The 16,879-nt window shown below is 49.3% G+C and overlaps 1 protein-coding gene across 2 annotated transcripts in view; it reads right to left on the bottom strand.

Moving 5' to 3' along the window:
* The window catches only part of KCNJ1 (potassium inwardly rectifying channel subfamily J member 1), a 52,256-nt gene that overhangs the window by 33,859 nt on the left and 1,518 nt on the right, over positions 1-16,879 (bottom strand). For both annotated transcript variants that reach the window (XR_011995765.1, XM_025998820.2), the window contains exon 2: positions 4,300-4,429. The gene's annotated coding sequence lies outside the window, so the exon portion shown is untranslated. The remainder of the gene's footprint in view (positions 1-4,299; positions 4,430-16,879) is intronic.

Here is a 16,879-nt window from a genome sequence, read left to right as displayed (position 1 = left end):
GAAGCACGGTAGGAAAGACATGTGGTAAAACACAATCAAACGTGGTTATTCACCTGGAGAGAAAGAACAGATCCCTAGAGAATCCTGGGTGAAATTTTAGGTGGTCTGTCTGGGGAGCAGATGAGACTCCTCTACAAAGAAATAGGTAGAAGAATCAGTTCTAAGATGCCCACTGGTGCACTCAGGCTGGACCTCTTGAGGGTCATGAGCCTACGTGTTGAATTCTAGTTTCTAATAAACCTATGACAGAAAATGGAATTAACACAATGATCTAAAGACATTTCTCATCTCCTGGCCTATTTATTCTCATTTTTTACTCAAAACAACTCCATGACAGTGCAGACATCTTTGTCCAGGTCTAAATATATACTGGAACCAGTGTATGGTCTTCTCAAAAGATGGTAGGTGAACAGAAATGCCTTGTATATAGTAAGTCATAGTACTCATAGTACATGGGCGTTAAGATATTAGATATTTTTTAAAATCCTTTACTGGATTATTTATAAAGTGAGGAACGATTTTGACAAATAAAATAATCATCCTCTCACTTGTTTATCTTGTAAAAGTATGTGTTGGGGGAGTTTGTTTGTCTGAAAACTGGGCACGTGTACAATGAAACAATTCTTAAATTTCATCTTTTGCAACACCCACCTCAAACGGCACCAGGATTTAGGAAAAGAATTTCAATGTTTACAAGAAGTTGCATTTGTTATTAGTGCCGGGATCCTGTTATTAGTGTGACCCTTCTAGTTCTCTGTGGTCTGGGTTGGTGTTACATCAGCTCAGTCTTTCCAGCCCAGAAACAAGTAAATTCCATGTGGACTGGAGATCCTGAACATGCTCCCCTGAGTGTCTGCAACAGGAAAGTACACTTTCTTTGTTGTTGTTTTTTAAAAAACATATAGAATTCCATAACCTTGACAATATCTAAAATAGAGGACTAATGCCTGGGTGATGGGTCCATTCATGATGCCGCCAGGCCCAACGTAAAGGGTGTCATGTTGGTGCCCCAGCTCTGATGGACGTGTAAACGACTAGACACAGAACACCAGGTTCTTGAGTTTGGAGGGAAATTTCAGATGCCTTCTCATCTTACATTCTAGCTTATGCTGAAGATCCCCTATCAGAGCTGCCTCGAGTGGTTCCCAGGCCGGACTGAAGAAGTCGGTATGTGGGGTTTGGATCTGGAGTCAGTCACTCTCAAGCTCTAACCCTGGGCACTATCACGCCTCTCAGTGTGTTCATCTGAGAAACGGGGACACTTGTATCTATCTTGCAAGTGGCTGGAAAGGGCTTAGACAACACTTGGACCCAGCGCATCCTCAGTACTAGAACCCCCAACTCCAGTTTCCCTTCCAGTTATAGCCTGCCACCGATTGACAGACCTGGAGACCTTATTATCTGCCATGACTTTAGTCCCGGGCTGCACGACACCACTGTCCAGACTGCAGGACCACTGCACTTCCCAGGAAGGTGATGAGGAGGGCAAGGTTCTATGATAAACCACAGAGCAGGGGGTCTGCTGGAGAGCCGGTGTTCCCACAGCTTCTAGTGCTCTGCCCCCCAGGGAGCTTCTGAGGGTCAATGATTACCAGCTTTGGCTTGGGTTCCGTCTAGCCATCGGAGTTGCATTAATGGGGCGGCACGTCACCCACACTCCCACGTCCAAGTACTTTCTGGGAAAGCCCTGGAGGCAGAGAGAGGCAGAGCCAGCAGCCTCTGTGACCCTGTCATTCCATGCCACAGAGCTGCCCTTGGGCCCACGCTGAATCCTCTCCTTGGGACAGGAGCCCACCCCTGGCACCCGCACAGAATGAGGGCACAGCAGAGACCTCCCACCTGACGCCCCACGAGCCCTATGAGCTGTCCAGCAGCTGTCTTGAACTGCTCTTGACCGGTCCTCACATCTGCCGCTGAAACGAGGAGGCAAGTGGGGAAAGGGGGGCATCTCCCAGACCAGTGTGACCAACTTCCCGAAAGAAGTCCAGTAGAGCCCACAGCCGGCCTGTGACACACTTGCTCTCATTCCTGACATTTCTTTTTACTCAATGGTGTTTATAAAGACCTGGCAAGGTCTTCTTGGTCCTTCTTGGCCCTTCTATCCTAATCAAACGCAATCAAAAGCAGCTTCTCTGTCTCAAAAACTATGACTTAACCTCTCTGAGCTGCAGTTTTTTTCCTAATAAATCAGGGACGATAGGGCCTACTTTATGGTTACGGGGACTCTACACAATGTCTACAAACACTTGTAGGTGAATGTTTATACCAGCGTTACTCACAAGTGCCAGAAAATGGAGACAACCCAAAAGTCCATCAACTCCTGAACCAACAGGTAAAACAAGGCATCGCCGTATAATGAAATATTTTTGGCCTAAGAAAAGGCACGAAGAACCACACTCTACAACACGGAAGAAGCTTGGCAGCACTCTGCGACGTGGAAGGAGCCAGATGCGGCATTATTCCATTCCTACAAATGTCTACAAGAGGCAGATCTGAAGAGATGAAGTGAGATTGGTAGCTGCCGGGGGGAGGGGAGGAGGGAAACGAGGAATGCCCGCCAGTGGTATGAACTTCCCTTCCGTGGTGACGACGCGTCCTACCATTGATGTGACAATGGCTGCACCGTTTTGTGAACGTGCTGAACACCCAGTACTGTACACATTGAAGTGGGAGGAGTGACATTGTACAGAAAGAAATACACGTGGAAGGGGCCTGTTGCACGGTTGGGATTCAACAAACCCCCCCTCTTTTCTTCCTCTTCTTACTTCGTCCTCCAGCACCAGCCAGAAGCACCGCCCTAGGCCATCACTGGGCCCTGGGCTGGATTTGGTCCCCTCACCCCTCTCCCCACTTCAGCAAGTGGCCACAGTGTTCCATCTTGGTCTCAAGAGCCTGGAGATACAGAAAGATGTTTCTGCTTATCCTCGCTCCCAAACAGGAGCTCTACTGGGATTTGGAGAGACGTCTCTTCTCCCCACATCTGTGGGGGTAATTCTTCTTTCTCACCCCATCCAGGTGGTGATTGGTGGGGTGGTTGAGGCAGAATGTGGGCGCCTCCCACTCACGCACCCTCACCCAGGCTCCATGGAACTGAGAACCGCACACGGTGTGACCCTAGTGACCCTGACCTGACCATCTCTCACCTCTCCCCTCACACCTCCCAGGCTTGGAGGTCAGGCTAGAGTCTTGTGGTGGGAGCCAGGTCTGCAGTTCCCCAAAGCAGGCAGGTCCACAGCCTCGCAGGCTATCTGATGGGAGGCCCGGGGGCGACCTTGGCCTCACTCTGCGGGCCCGCAGCCCAGCCTCAATGCAGCGCCCCCGTGTGAGCGTGTCCCCTGTCACTTGTTCATCTTCTCCTACTGCCCTGGGAGCTCGGTTTCATCCTCTCCCTCTCTCTCCTCCTCTCAGTATGTGTTTTATTTTCAATGTTCCTAGCATTTGTCCTTACCTGTAGCCCCTGTTTTATTCCCAGAGCCGGTAACATGAAGAACCCAAGGCTTCTTTACACCGACCTCTGTGGAGACTCAGCACTACCCCACAGGCAAGCCGGGATCCCATGGGACCACTCAAAGCCCCTCTTGGCCCCCACATCCCTCCATGTCATCCCTTTCCTCGGCCCCACACACACTAAAGAGAGACGAAGGGGACCTGGGGCAGGATTGGCTTGGTGAGGGCAGGGTCTTTGCTGCTGCTGTGATTGTCCACTGCGGTGGGAGCTGTGTGGAGCCCACATTCAGGGCCTCTCCAGAGAATGACGGAAACCCCCTCACTGTGCATTCCCAGAGGTGGGTCCCTTTCTCAAAAGGCCGGGCTGGGCTTCTTTGCATGCTTCTTGAGCAAGGGCTGCCATCAAGATCAAGAAAGGTGCTGCCTGGGGGGATCAGTCAGTTAAGCATCTGCCTTCAGCTCAGGTCATGATCCCGGGGTCCTGGGATCGAGCCCCACATCGTGCTCCCTGCTCATCAGGGAGTCTGCTTCTCCCTCCCCCGCTCTTGTCCTCTCACTTGTGCTCTCTCTCTCTCTCTCCCTCTCAGATGAATAAATAAAATCTTTTTTAAAAAGCAAGAAAGAATGTATCAGGCCACCCTGTCTCTATTTCAGCTGCCGGCCTTAAAAAAAAAAATCCTTACCTGGACTAATATAGATCATAAGGGCCTGTTTGATGACACAGTATCAGGACCAAAGCTGATCTTACCAAGTATCACAACTAAACGATACTTTGGGAGGAGGAAACTGAAGGATGGCCCCTGCCCTCCTACAAGCACTAACTCCTGTGAAAAAGAAACGAGTCGGGTCTACCTGGAGAGTGTGTGCAGGCACCCCAGAGTCTCTGGCCGTGAAACGCGTGGCCCTGGGTCAACCCCGGGTTCCAGCTCCACGGCCGCCCGGCGTTTGTACACAGCCACTTCTCCAACGCAACGGACCAAGCCTAGAAAACAAAAAGAAAAAAAGTCACTGAGGAACAATAAAGATCCTAGAGCTCATCGTGAGTTGTTCATTTGCTTTTTTCCTTCTCTGTCTCTTTGTCTTTCAGATGTGTCTGTCTGTCTTGCTGCTCTGTGCAGACCCGAATGGTGTACCCGCCAGCCAAAGCCGCTGTTTTCTGGTTCTTGTCCATCCATAGGCCCACCCCACTCCCAATAACTGTCTGCATTTTAGGGGATGGGTTTTCCCATCATCATCTCAGTCCTGCCACAGGGCCGTCCTGTGCTGCGCTGGGGACGGAGGGAAGACGGGGAGCAATGACAAAGAGATTGACTAAGGGCTTGGCACTGACTGAAATGCTGATTCCCTGGCACCCGGAGAACATCACTGCAAAAAGGCCAGCCAGTGGGGTTGGCAAAGCAAGGATGGGATTCAACGGATGTCTTGAAAGTAATGAAGGGATGGGCTGTAAGGTGGTGTAGACCTTGGCCTGGACTCTACCCCTTCTTCTTGTCAACAGAATAATTTAATTTGCTTCTCTGAACCTGAGTGCTCTCCATAAAAAATGGCACTAGGAGTATCGGTTTCACAGTGCTGAGGTAGGAATGAGCGCAAGAGCACCCAGCAGCGGGTCCAGCATGTTAAAAACTTCATAATGTCAGGTCCTTGGCTTAGAGGGCCGAGGAGGCCTTGTGAAGAAGCAGCCAAAGGTCAAGTTGGCATTTAGGGAATAATTTGAATTCCCATGTGTGGATCTGGGCAGGCAGCTGGCCCAAGGACCAGCAGTGCCCCCAGGAGCTGCAGAGGAAATACTAGGAAGGGCATATAGTCTGGGGGACATGCCAGGCCTTGGGGGCATTCCTCTGCCTCTGCCCTCCGCTCCCCTGGCTCATGGAGAAGGCTCGCCTACCAGAACCTCTGGGAGGGGGAGATAGCAGGCTCCAGGCTGCTCTAAAGGAGACTGATGAGGCCTTTTTTTTTTTTTTTTTTTTTTCATACCTAAGGCACCGAGGGAGGAGATTTTTGTCTATCTGACTACTAGGGGAAAATTAACAAAGGAAAGAAAAGGCCAAGGACCAGGAAAAAAAAAAAAAAAAAAGATGGTCCATAAATCAATGAAATTGGATTAGACCATGAAGATGCAATTGGGCCAGACCAATTGAATTTCCTCTGAGCTTAGCATGACCAGACTTCCAGATCCAGAGGCAGCTGGAGCACAGGGCTTGGTGATGGCACCTGGCACAATCTTTTCTCTAAAAGCTCTTAGCAGGGCTTCAGGTCCTGTGACCATTGGGCTGGGTAGGACGGGGTGGGGTGGGGTGGGGAAGGTGCATCCTCCCTGCAGGGTACCCCGGCAGCCCACCTGGGGGTTATCATCTTGGGTTGAAAATTCTCCAAAAAATTTTCCTAGCACCCCCCTCCTCCTTTCCTTCTTAGCACCAAATACAACCCATATTATATTTATTTTGCTTAATTGGGGCCTTCCTCAGCTCGGTAGATGGTACATCCACCCACTACTTTTCAAACAAGATCTTGATTCAATCTTGATCCTTCCCTTTCTCTCATCACCGCCTCAGCAAGATTCATCAGCAAGCCTTTGTCTTTCAACAAACCACATCCAGAACCTCTGTCCTCTTCCCTCCATTCCATTGCCGTCACCTTTGTGCAAACCACCTAAGTTCTTGATGGGGCTACAGTGTCTCTCCGCTGGCTCTCCCTCCTCCCCAGGACACAATCCCCACCATCATTTTTTTTTTTTTGATGTTTCATGAATTTAAAAATGCTATAGGAATGTAATCACTGTCGTTGCCAACATGTCCTCCCACATAGTCCCAACAACTCATCCCACATCTCCTCTCCATCCAGAGGAGCCCAAAATCACAAGGGATTTGACAAGCACCTCTCTGGGGTTTCCTTCTCTGGATGCCAAACCCTCAAAGGACTCTCTGATGAGGTCTCGGGAACACCGCCCAGCGTCTCCTACTCAGTCTCCCAGGCTGGCCCTCATCACCACACAGGGGGCCACACAGCCTCTCTGGAGCCTCTTGACTCTGGGGCTGCAAGTTAGTGGCCCAATCTGAAGGGCAGGGTTGACGGTGACAGAGTCCCCTTCTCCACCCCCAGCTGGTCCTGCAGGGGCCAGCAGCTGAGCTGGGCAATCCTCTTCTGGGGGGATCCGATGGGGCCCACCACATGCTACTGCACCTTGCAGACCCCGGACTGCAACTGTTAACTGTGTCAATCAGATCATGTGGTTGCCCCCTTGAAGCCTCTCTGAGCTTCCTCTCGCCCTTATGACCTCAAGGCCCAATATGACCCGGGCTCTACTACACTCCCCAGCCCCACTTCATATCACAGTCTTTCCACCAAGTCTGCTGCTCCAACATGCCATGCTATGTCCTGCCCTCATCTTTCAACATACTGTTCCCTCCTTTGGGAATGCCCTGCTCTAGGTCTTCCCATGGCCAGCTCTTTCCCATCGCTCAGGACTCAGCTACACCATTCCCAGCAACAGGCCTCCTCAACATCCAGTCTAAGGTGGCGCCCCCTGCCTCACCAACCCTGCCACTCCATTCTGCTCTGGCTTCTTCCTATCTCTTACCACGACAGATGTCATCTTGTTTGTTCGCCTCTTTATTACTTGTTTGCCTCCTGTCTATCTCGCCTTTGCTATTACGTGCACTTCCGGAGAGCAGCCCGCCTCACTGTCCTCTGCATGCTCAGCACCTAGATCCATAGTGGGAACTGGACAAATATTTCTTGAATGAGTGAAAGTCCGTGTCATCCCCTGGCTGAAAGGACAGTGTGGGGACCTGGTCTCATCTCTTCACCACTTTATATCCACAGCACCTACTGGGCTGCACACATGAGAGAGAGAGAGAGAGAGAGGAAGGAAAGGAGAGAAACAATTTTCCTCCAAGTTGCAGCTGGACACATTTTTTATTTTCTCACCCAACTAATGACCAAATAAACATCCACTGATGGCATGAAAATGACACATGAATTCATAACTGCCAACGCCGACAGGTGGCAGGGAGATCGTGCGTGTTCATCAGCACTGTATGCTTTTGCGGGCATTTTTCCCTCATCTTTCAAAGTTAAGCTTAGATTTTCTATAATGCATAGTGGCACGTAGATCTCATGTATTTTGAACTCAATATTGTGCTTGGAAATGTGTATAAGAAATTCATGTGTTTTTGAGAACTCATTTACATGATCAAGAAACCACCTGTTTTTAGCATTGATTTCCTTGGTATGGATTTGACGATTTTAAGAGTGCAAAAGCAGCTGAACCATATGCAGAGCTCAGAGAAGCTGAAGAAGATGTGGCTGAAATGGAGAGAGCACACGGAATGCAAGAGTACAGTGAGGCGCTGGGCTGGCCCCCATCAGCACGCAAGGGCAGCTGGAAGCAAGGAGACAGTGCACGCTACGGGCCAAGCACAAGAGCCCAGAGAAAAGCCCCACTCGTTCAGGAGGCGTGCAGACCAGTGGCAAGCCCAGAAAGGTAAGCTATGGAGAACAGCAGTTAAATAAGTCAACTACATGCCACCGTATTTACTGACAATTAACCGTTGTTAGAATGGCACACGTCTCTCTGGCTACAGCCAGTGTCTGTTGAGTGGATGAGGTGATGCATGAATGAAACCAGGAAGGGGCTGTGTCTTTCAATGTTATTTAAAGATGAAAGGAGGGGCCCCTGGGTGGCCCAGTTGGTTAAGTGGCTGACTCTTGATCTCAGCTCAGGTCTGGATCTCAGGGTCGAGTTCAAGCCTTGCACGGGGCTCCATGCTGCGTGGGGAGCCTCCTTATAAAAAGATGAAAGGAGACAAGGTGTATAAAAGTAACTGGCAATCAATGGAGGTTCCGTGAAGTCTTCTTGAATCTAGTTTACTGTGGGGGTAGTTCATCCTCTAACGCATGTACCAACAATAACTAACACTTAGGAACTCTCCGTGCGAACACTCAACAGCTCCAACCACTCTATGACATAGACAACATCATTATTATTCCAAGTGTGTCGAGGGGAAGACCAAAGATCAGAGAAGCCGAGTTATTAATCCACATTCACAGAGCTAGAAATCTAGAATTCAGCCTACCGTAGTTTCAACTGGTGTATGTGTCCCTTGGGTTTAATTACTGGAAGAAACTCATTAAAATGCATCTCTTCCAATGTGACTTTGTTTGGCACAGATGGAAGGCTGGCTGTGTATTCTCTACAAGATCTCGTACCAGCTGGGCAGATAGCCTCTCATATGGGGTTGGAGGCACGCTGCAGGATTGCTTTTACTTTGCAGGACTGAGGTTGGAAGGTTGAAATTACTGTAGAGGAAAGGGAACAACACTCGCTGGATATCTGCCGTGTGCCAGAAACTGGATTTACAGAAATAATTTCATTTAATCCTCACAATGACCCCATGGAGTACATATAATTATCTTTACTTTACAAGGGAGGAGCTGAGGAGTCAGGAGATTAGACAGCTCATAGGAGGCAGAACTGGGATGGGAACTCAAGTCTTCTAGATCCTTCCCATAAGTCCCATAAGATTTGGCCCATATGATGGGTGAATTCCAACATCCATGGTAGCAGAGGAAAGGCAGGAAGGCCGAGGGGAAAGACAGGCCCTCCAATTGTTTCCCTTCTTTCTAGCCTTCCTGCTTGCTCTGCTTTTCTTGTTTTTCCTTGTCCCCCTGTCAGTAAATACTTATTGAGGATCTACCATATGCCAGGCTCTGTGCGAGGTGCCTGGGATAGTATGAACAAGACTGATGTTCGGGATCCCTGGGTGGCGCAGCGGTTTGGCGCCTGCCTTTGGCCCAGGGCGCGATCCTGGAGACCCGGGATCGAATCCCACGTCGGGCTCCCGGTGCATGGAGCCTGCTTCTCCCTCTGCCTGTGTCTCTGCCTCTCTCTCTCTCTGTGTGTGTGACTATCATAAATAAATTTTAAAAAATTTAAAAAAAAAAAGACTGATGTTCAGGGACATGGAAAGAGCTGGACAGATAATAAGAAACAACCAAGTAAACACGATAATTAGAGATTGTGCTCAGGGTTCAGAAAGCCACAGTAACTGGGAGTGACCTTGACAAGTATCAGTAACCAGAGGGCACAGGGCACCAAAGACAGTGAGGGTAGCAGTACCAAGATGAGAGGAAAGGAAAACTGGGCCAAGGGCAAGCTCAAAGTCGGCCTCCTCACAAACCCACTCGGGCCAGGTGGGCTCCCTGGATGCCTGCGGCAGCACCTGCTGGCACCTGCCCAAAGCACTGCTCAAGAGTTCTAGAATTTCAGGGAAACCTAGAAAACCTGGAGAGCTCTGAAAGGAGCTGCCTCCACCCTGTGATGGGCACAAGTCAAGCTTCAGTTTTCCTGCCTGTCAAATAACCTTAATAGTAGCATCTACCTTGGGATCCCTGGGTGGCTCAGTGGTTGAGCATCTGCCTTCAGTTTAGGGCGTGATCCCAGGGTCCCAGGATCGAGTCCCACATCAGGTTCCCCACAGGGAGCCTGCTTCTCCCTCTGCCTGTGTCTCTGCCTCTCTCTGTGTGTCTCTCAGGAATAAATAAATAAAATCTTAAAAAAAAAAAAAAAAACCAGTGACATCTACCTCCCAGGGGCCACCATACAGATAAAATGATGTTGTGTTTGGGAAAATTCAGATGGCTGAGTGACAGGCTATACAAAAGTGAGTTGGAGTTGTAGCAATAGGGAACTCAGTCAGACAGAAGTAAGAACTTTTTGACTGAAAGGATGATATGATGTTGTAGCAGTTTTCCAATGAAGAATCTTGCCTAGGTTGACAACTTAAAGCACAGGCAATAACTGTCTGCCTCCAATAAGGGCCTGATACTTCATGGGTGTGGCAGGGTGGCGTGAATCCTTGGGGGAAACTGCTGCATTTTAAAATGTGGATGTGACTTGCAGGAAAGGAAGGTTTGGGGAACTCGGGAAGTCTCTCTGTTATCCTCATGTCAGGGATTCCAGAGGCTTCTCTCTGAAGAAAAGTGGCGATATCACCAACTGGAATGTTGAAAAGTCGCCCGCTGCCCCTGCACGGGTGGGTCCTGGGAGCCCACACCAGCTTGACGTTGGGGGGTGGGGGGACCCAGGGGACACAGAGGGGGTCCTCGCTGCAGGGCCAGGAGCTAGCAGAAGGCAGGAGACAGCCTGGAGCTGCTCCAGAAACCGAGAAGTTCTGAAACCCAGGTGTGATGTCCAGAAAGATCTGCGGAGACCAGAGGGCCCAGCTCTCCCCTGACCTGCTCACCGCCCCTGCCCTGGAGCAGTCACCTCCCTAGCTGAGGCGGGGGCCCCACTGCCGGCCCTGCCTAGAATACTTGCAAAAGCAAAAGCACACAGTGTACAACGGGATTACTTTTACGACTCCCGGACAGGGAGAGGCAGCAGAGCAGAGGTGAGAGCAGGGCATGCTGTCGGGCGTCGTGCCTCCTGTCCATCCCTGGTCTCAGGCCAGGCCTAGGGTGGCTCAGCGTCTGGTCTCCAGTGAGCAATGGCACATGCCTGGCTCTCTCCCGCAGCTGCATTTGGAAATCGGCCTTTCTGTGGTCTGGCTGTTGGAGTCCCCGGGGCCCCCCCTCACCCGCAGCGCTGAGCAGGCAAAGAGCAAGCCACCGCACGCCGGCTTCCGCCAGACTTCTTCTTCCCTGTAGCAAGGTGGCCAGCTGGGGGGACTGAAGAGATCTGCTTCCTGCAGCCGCCCTCCCTGGGGGCCCAGGGGGGCTGATCCCCCGGCGGGGGCGGCTTGGTTGTATTGGCACCGCTAGGGGGGCTGAAGCACTTAGAACGGGGCAGTCGACATTCAGGACCGAGGAGGCCAGAGCAGCAGGGCCGAGGGCAGGCAGGGCACAGAGGGGCGGGCGCTGGGGGGGAGGTGGGGGAAGCCTTGATCGACTGGCCCCTGTGGGGTCTGTGGGGTCTGTGGGGCCTCTGGCAGGAAGGAAGCTGCAAGACTCATTCACCCTGCAGACCCAGGCAGGGGAGGTAGCCAGAAGCGGCTGCCCCTGGGACACACTTAAACTGTGCATCATTAGAAACATGTATCTGCTCCCTGAAGCCACTAGACCCAGTGGGGTCACTGGGGATTCATGCCTGTGGTGCAGGGACACAAGACGAGAGTCAGGAGCTCGTGATAGGCCCCCTCTCCGGACCCAGGAAGGGAAGAGGCTTCCAAGAGCAGCGAGGCCGGCCTGGAGGCTGGCAGCCCCTGAACCACTTCCCAGCCCGATGGACACAGGTTCCGTGATTGCGTAAGGAATCCAGTTCCCTCTGAGATCTCTTCCTGGCTCTCCGCACCTCTACAACCCAAACTTCTCCCTGATATCTGCTCCAGTCCGTAGGCTGGGATTTGAATCCACTGGCATCTTGTGTCCAGCAGGTGTGAGAAAGCCGGCCCCTGTCTATATTGGAAAGCCCTTTAGCCCACCACCCTTGGCCGACCTTCTCAAATGACGACCCATTTCCCATCTTCATTTCGCTCCCACTATAGGCAGACTCTCCAGGAGGAATGGAGCCACTTGGTGCCCTGAGTGTGGAACCTCTCCACTCGCGTTGCTCCAGGAGCCAGCCCACACCTGGCCCACGTCCCTCACCTCACCACACCCCTCCCTTCTCTGCCACTAGACACCTAAAGAAGCATTTTTGTCCATAGAAATCCCAAACCACAAAGACCACCAGCGGCTGGCAACACAGAGCTGAAGGAACCCACTTATAAAAAGGTGAGTAAAGTCCAAATCCTGTGCACACTTTTCTCCACTTCTCAGCTTGCCTCTTTCCTCAGCAGACTTCATCATGTCAGAGTCTTAGTGGTGAGCATTTGCATTGGCTGTGGAAGGAAACCTTGTATCTCCCACACAACGGATCTGGGCAAGGCAAAGGAGCATGAAGAGCCACAGGCCCCCGGGGGCTTCTCAGACCTGGTCCAGGTAAGCATTCTGAGTTAGGACCTCTCAGGACTCAGGGGTTCCCTTCTCCCCTCTACTGAGGGGATTGAGGGGCTCCAAAAGGAGACTAACCTTCTCCCCTCAACCACTCCACCTGACTCGGGCCACCCTGGAAACAGACTCGGGAAGAGAGTGCCCCAGTGAGACCAAAACTTCTGCAGGTTAGGGACTGTGTCTTCACACTTTAGAAGAGCCCAACACAGCATGGACTTCCCAGAAGTCTTCTAAGGTGACCTTCTGGCCATTCCTGTGACTTATCTCTGAATCCAATTCAAGCTCTCCATACCGTATGCATAATTCATCAGCGGTCCAGCTCCCTAACAGCATCAGAATACCTTGATCCCTGAAACGGTCGAATGCACCATCCAGCACGAAACTGGGATTACTCTTATCTCTCCGTACACAACATCATTGGACTTGAACTCCACGGAACCAAATTTCAGGGAGTCTTTTCCTGTGAGAAGTTAGCAACGGTTATTCATGGTTTCCAGACTCTGTCGAGCTCCTCAAGGACAAATGGCAGATCTGGATAGAACCAGAAAGCTCCCAAGAATTTAATCAAGGGCAGTGAACCATGAGTTTCCCTAGGGGTAGTCACCTGAGAGAGCTTTGGTTGTTCTAAGTGCAAAGACAGTATTAACCTGTTGCTTTCAACCGCGTTGTGTTGCATATTTAAATCTGCTCCCTGGGGATATGGTGCCACATTGATACACTCTGGTAAATACAATTCCTGAATGCAAGCCAAGAAACACTGGTGGTTGTGCAATGGCAAGTGAGGGAGGGTACTGGACAGGGGGACATTCTAAATAAGTGGAAATTTCTGGCTTGTATTTCACAGAGAATTCAAGAAGAATCTTCTATTAGGAGCATAAGGGAGTGATGTGCATCACACCTAAATGTAAATTTGGCAAGGCTTGATCGGCAGGACATAATGTATGCACATGCACACTGAGGCAGACTGTTGCATCCTGGGAAATCATTTTAGGAAAATAACAACAGGCTCCCTTGAACAAGGAGGAGGTTACTGACCCAAAGCGACATTGCGTGAATTCAGGTTGGTAATTTTACTGGGGACTTTGAGCAAGTCAGTTCGCTCTTCTAGACCTTAGTTTCTTCTTTTGCACAATGGGTGAGCTGGACTTGATGAATCTTTAGGAAGATTGTTTAAGGGTAGTTCCAATACTCTGGTTTTTGATGTGATGCTATTGGCTTGAATTTTTTATTAACAGCCCAAGCCCTTAATAAGAGTTTCCAGGACCAACTACCTGGGGTTGAACATCTGTAGACTCAATAGTCTTGAAGTTGTCCAGTCTCTGCATTGTTTTTGTTTTTTTCTGTTATTCCTCAAACAGAACCAGGGAGTCTCACATGTTAAGGGCAGTGCTGTCTTTATCTGCTCAGATTCTGACAAGGCGACAGCAAGGACGGCAATACTTTCTCTGGACATTCTTCCTAATAAGCTCAGCAAGAATGGCTTAGGATCATTCCATCTGGAGCCAAGAATGGACTCCTATGAGCCCTTTGACCTTAAGGTTATTTTGCATTTATTATTGACTTTTCTAGAAGAGAGAAGTCCTATATGTCTCCACATTAATTTTTCCTTCATCTTTTTTCCTCCTTTCCTTCTTTCTTTCTTTTTCTTTTTCGTGTTTTTTTTTTTTTTTTTTTTTTTTGCGGTGTTTTTTAGTTTGGTTTTATCCCATTTTGCTTTTCCAGTTTCCACACACTTCCTGCTTGTTCATGAAGATTACAAACTATATAGCCAAGCCAACCATTTTTTATCTATCTAAAGAAGAGCCAATATTACTCATGAATCTTATAGATTCCCCAAAGACAGAGCAGATTGGGAAGGTCTACTTTCTTCTTACATTTTGGCTTAGGCTAAGTCATCATAGTCCAATTCTTTTTTTTCTCAACCTGTAAAATTGGAATAATTTTATTGGCCTGGAGATTAAGGTAGATAATCCCTTTGGGTTTTCCCCCCGTATCAAGCTGACCATCACTTCCTCTTCTGAAAATGCCCAACCAGTGTGGGAAAAAAAAAGAAGCAGAAGTCTTTAAAATTAATTGCTATATTCAACTATCCTCAATTAATTATTGGGAAAACTTTGATTTCTGAGCCAATAAATTCACTCCATAGTGACTTGAACTAGCAATGCAATGAATATCCTAGCATATTCTTTTTCTTGGGCCTAATGCCCCTGCCTGGACCCCAGGACTTATTTCAACTCTAGGGAGAAAGTTTCTAGAGTTGCCTTAAGTGGGTAGACTGAGGTAGATCAGGACTTAAATCCCACAGTGCTGATTTTTCCAGATATTCTGAACCATGAGACCTCACTTAATATTTCAAGGCTTGTCACCCACCTGCCAAGCAAAAGGAGGAGAGATATGTGGCAGATATATAGTCCCAGCTCTGTCACTTACTGCCCGTGTGACCTGGCTCCGGTTACTCAGCCCTGAGCTATTCAGTGTGCCTGTAGGAAGTCATGTGTACCAAGATATTGACCCCTGGCCCTTGAGGCAACATTGGGCCTGGAATGAGTGACTAGGCCTGGAGTGACAGCCTCTTCACTAATCCCAACATGTCTTACAAACGTCATTGTGTTCCATGTGACCCTGTTGGGAAAAACTCAGGAGACACTAAGTTCCCTTCCCTTCTTCTCTTCTTTACCTCCCTGCAAAAGGAGTCTGAAAATAGTTCTCACTCTCAGGAATCATCCACAGGAAAGACAGGTTAGTATCTGACTCCTATTTAAGCGGGAATGCATTTGGACAATTAATGGTAGGTACAATAACGGTTACAGGGGCTTCTGGCTTTCAGCAGTTCTGTTGTTACTTCCAATATGGTCCCAACTTCAAGCCTCCGCAATAAAGAATGACACATTTTCTGCCTTACCTCCTAGTAGGCAACCCAGGATGATGCCTCATCTGAGGCATAGATACTCAGTGGGGATAAGAGATGCAGGCTCAGTCTCCCTCTCCTCAGACCGGCATGCATTTCAGTGGGGCAGAAAAACAATTGATCATTGGCTTTATTTCTGAGGAGGAAGCAGTCACCTGCCCCACACAGTCACTGACTCCTCATGTCGTCTGGGGATCATTAATTCATGTTTCTGTGCCCCATGGGCCATAGTGGATGTATGAAGACAAATGTAAAGAAAATGCTCTTGGGCACCTGAGTGGCACAGCTGGTTGAGCATCTGACTCTTGGTTTTGGCTCAGGTGATGATCTCGGGGTCATGGGATTGATCCCCACGTTGGGCTCCTCACTCAGTGCAGAGTCCGTTTGAGATTCTCTCCCTCTCCCTCTGCCCCTCCCACTCATTCTCTCTCTCTCTCTCTCTCTCTCTCTCTCTCTCTGTCTCTCTCTCTCTCAAATAAATACATCTTTTTTTAAAAAAGAAAAAAAGAAAAATGCTCTTTTCACTCAAAGTTTGGTCATGGTTTGGACTTTGGGGAAATTTCCTGAATGAGACCAGCCGACTCTCAGTTTCCTATTTCAAGCTACACTTGGTCCTGGTAGCCTGTTTGCCCCTAGATCTTGTGGGTTCCACCTCGTAGGAATCCCCCTAACTGGTTTTCCTGTTACTGGTCTTACCCCACCCCTCATCCACCTTGCACTTTGCAAATCAAGCAACCTTCCTAAAACATAAATATAATCTTATATGGTTCCCCACCACCTTCAAGATACTGCCCGAGCTCCTTAGCATCCCACACAAAGTCATCTCTCACGTGTACTCTCTCTGCAGCATCCTCTGCATCATCTTTCCTCACCCCTCCCCATGCCACCCACCCCGCACCAGCTTGGTATTCCTTGTTCCTGCTGCTTACATGCTCTCTCATGACTCCATGTTTTTGCAAATGCTATTTCCTTTTTCTGCAATGCCTTTCCTCCTGCCACCCACAGGAACCATCCTGCCTACTACGGGAGTTGAAGATCATGCTTTCATAAGGACTTCTTCCGGCAAAATAGAACGTCCCTCCAGTGCATGCAGGGATTATATCATGACTACATTGCTGCGTGGTAGTCCTTATTCATCGTCGTATGTATCCTGCTGGAGGGTAATCACTGGTTCCCACATATGTACCCCCTAAACTGGAAGTGCCATGAGGACTGGAGCTATTCAGTAATTTCCCAGGACCTAGCACAGTTCCTACAACATCACGGGTGCTCATTATAAGCTTAAGGAAAGGCAAATGAGGAAAAAACCCATTTGTACATAATAATATTAATGAGGACAATATCGATGAGAAGAAAGGCAATAGTCATTATTAGCATCTTAAATGGTAGAAGCAAGAGGGGTGAAGTTTGGGTCAAACTCAGGGTCACGTTGCCGAGAGAGATAAGCAATCCCAGTGAAAACTTGACGGGAAGGAATTAGGAAACATTGAATCCATGGAAGTCACGGGGCAGGTAAAAGGCAAAGCATGGGAGTCAGAGCTGAACGTTTGGAAAATCACTGAGCTGTGAAAAGGTCCAGGGTAGATTTGT

Source organism: Vulpes vulpes, chromosome 12, assembly GCF_048418805.1.
Source record: "Vulpes vulpes isolate BD-2025 chromosome 12, VulVul3, whole genome shotgun sequence".
NCBI lineage: Eukaryota > Metazoa > Chordata > Mammalia > Carnivora > Canidae > Vulpes > Vulpes vulpes.
Note: the sequence above shows the minus strand (reverse complement) of the source record. Positions and strands in the feature narration are given on the sequence as shown.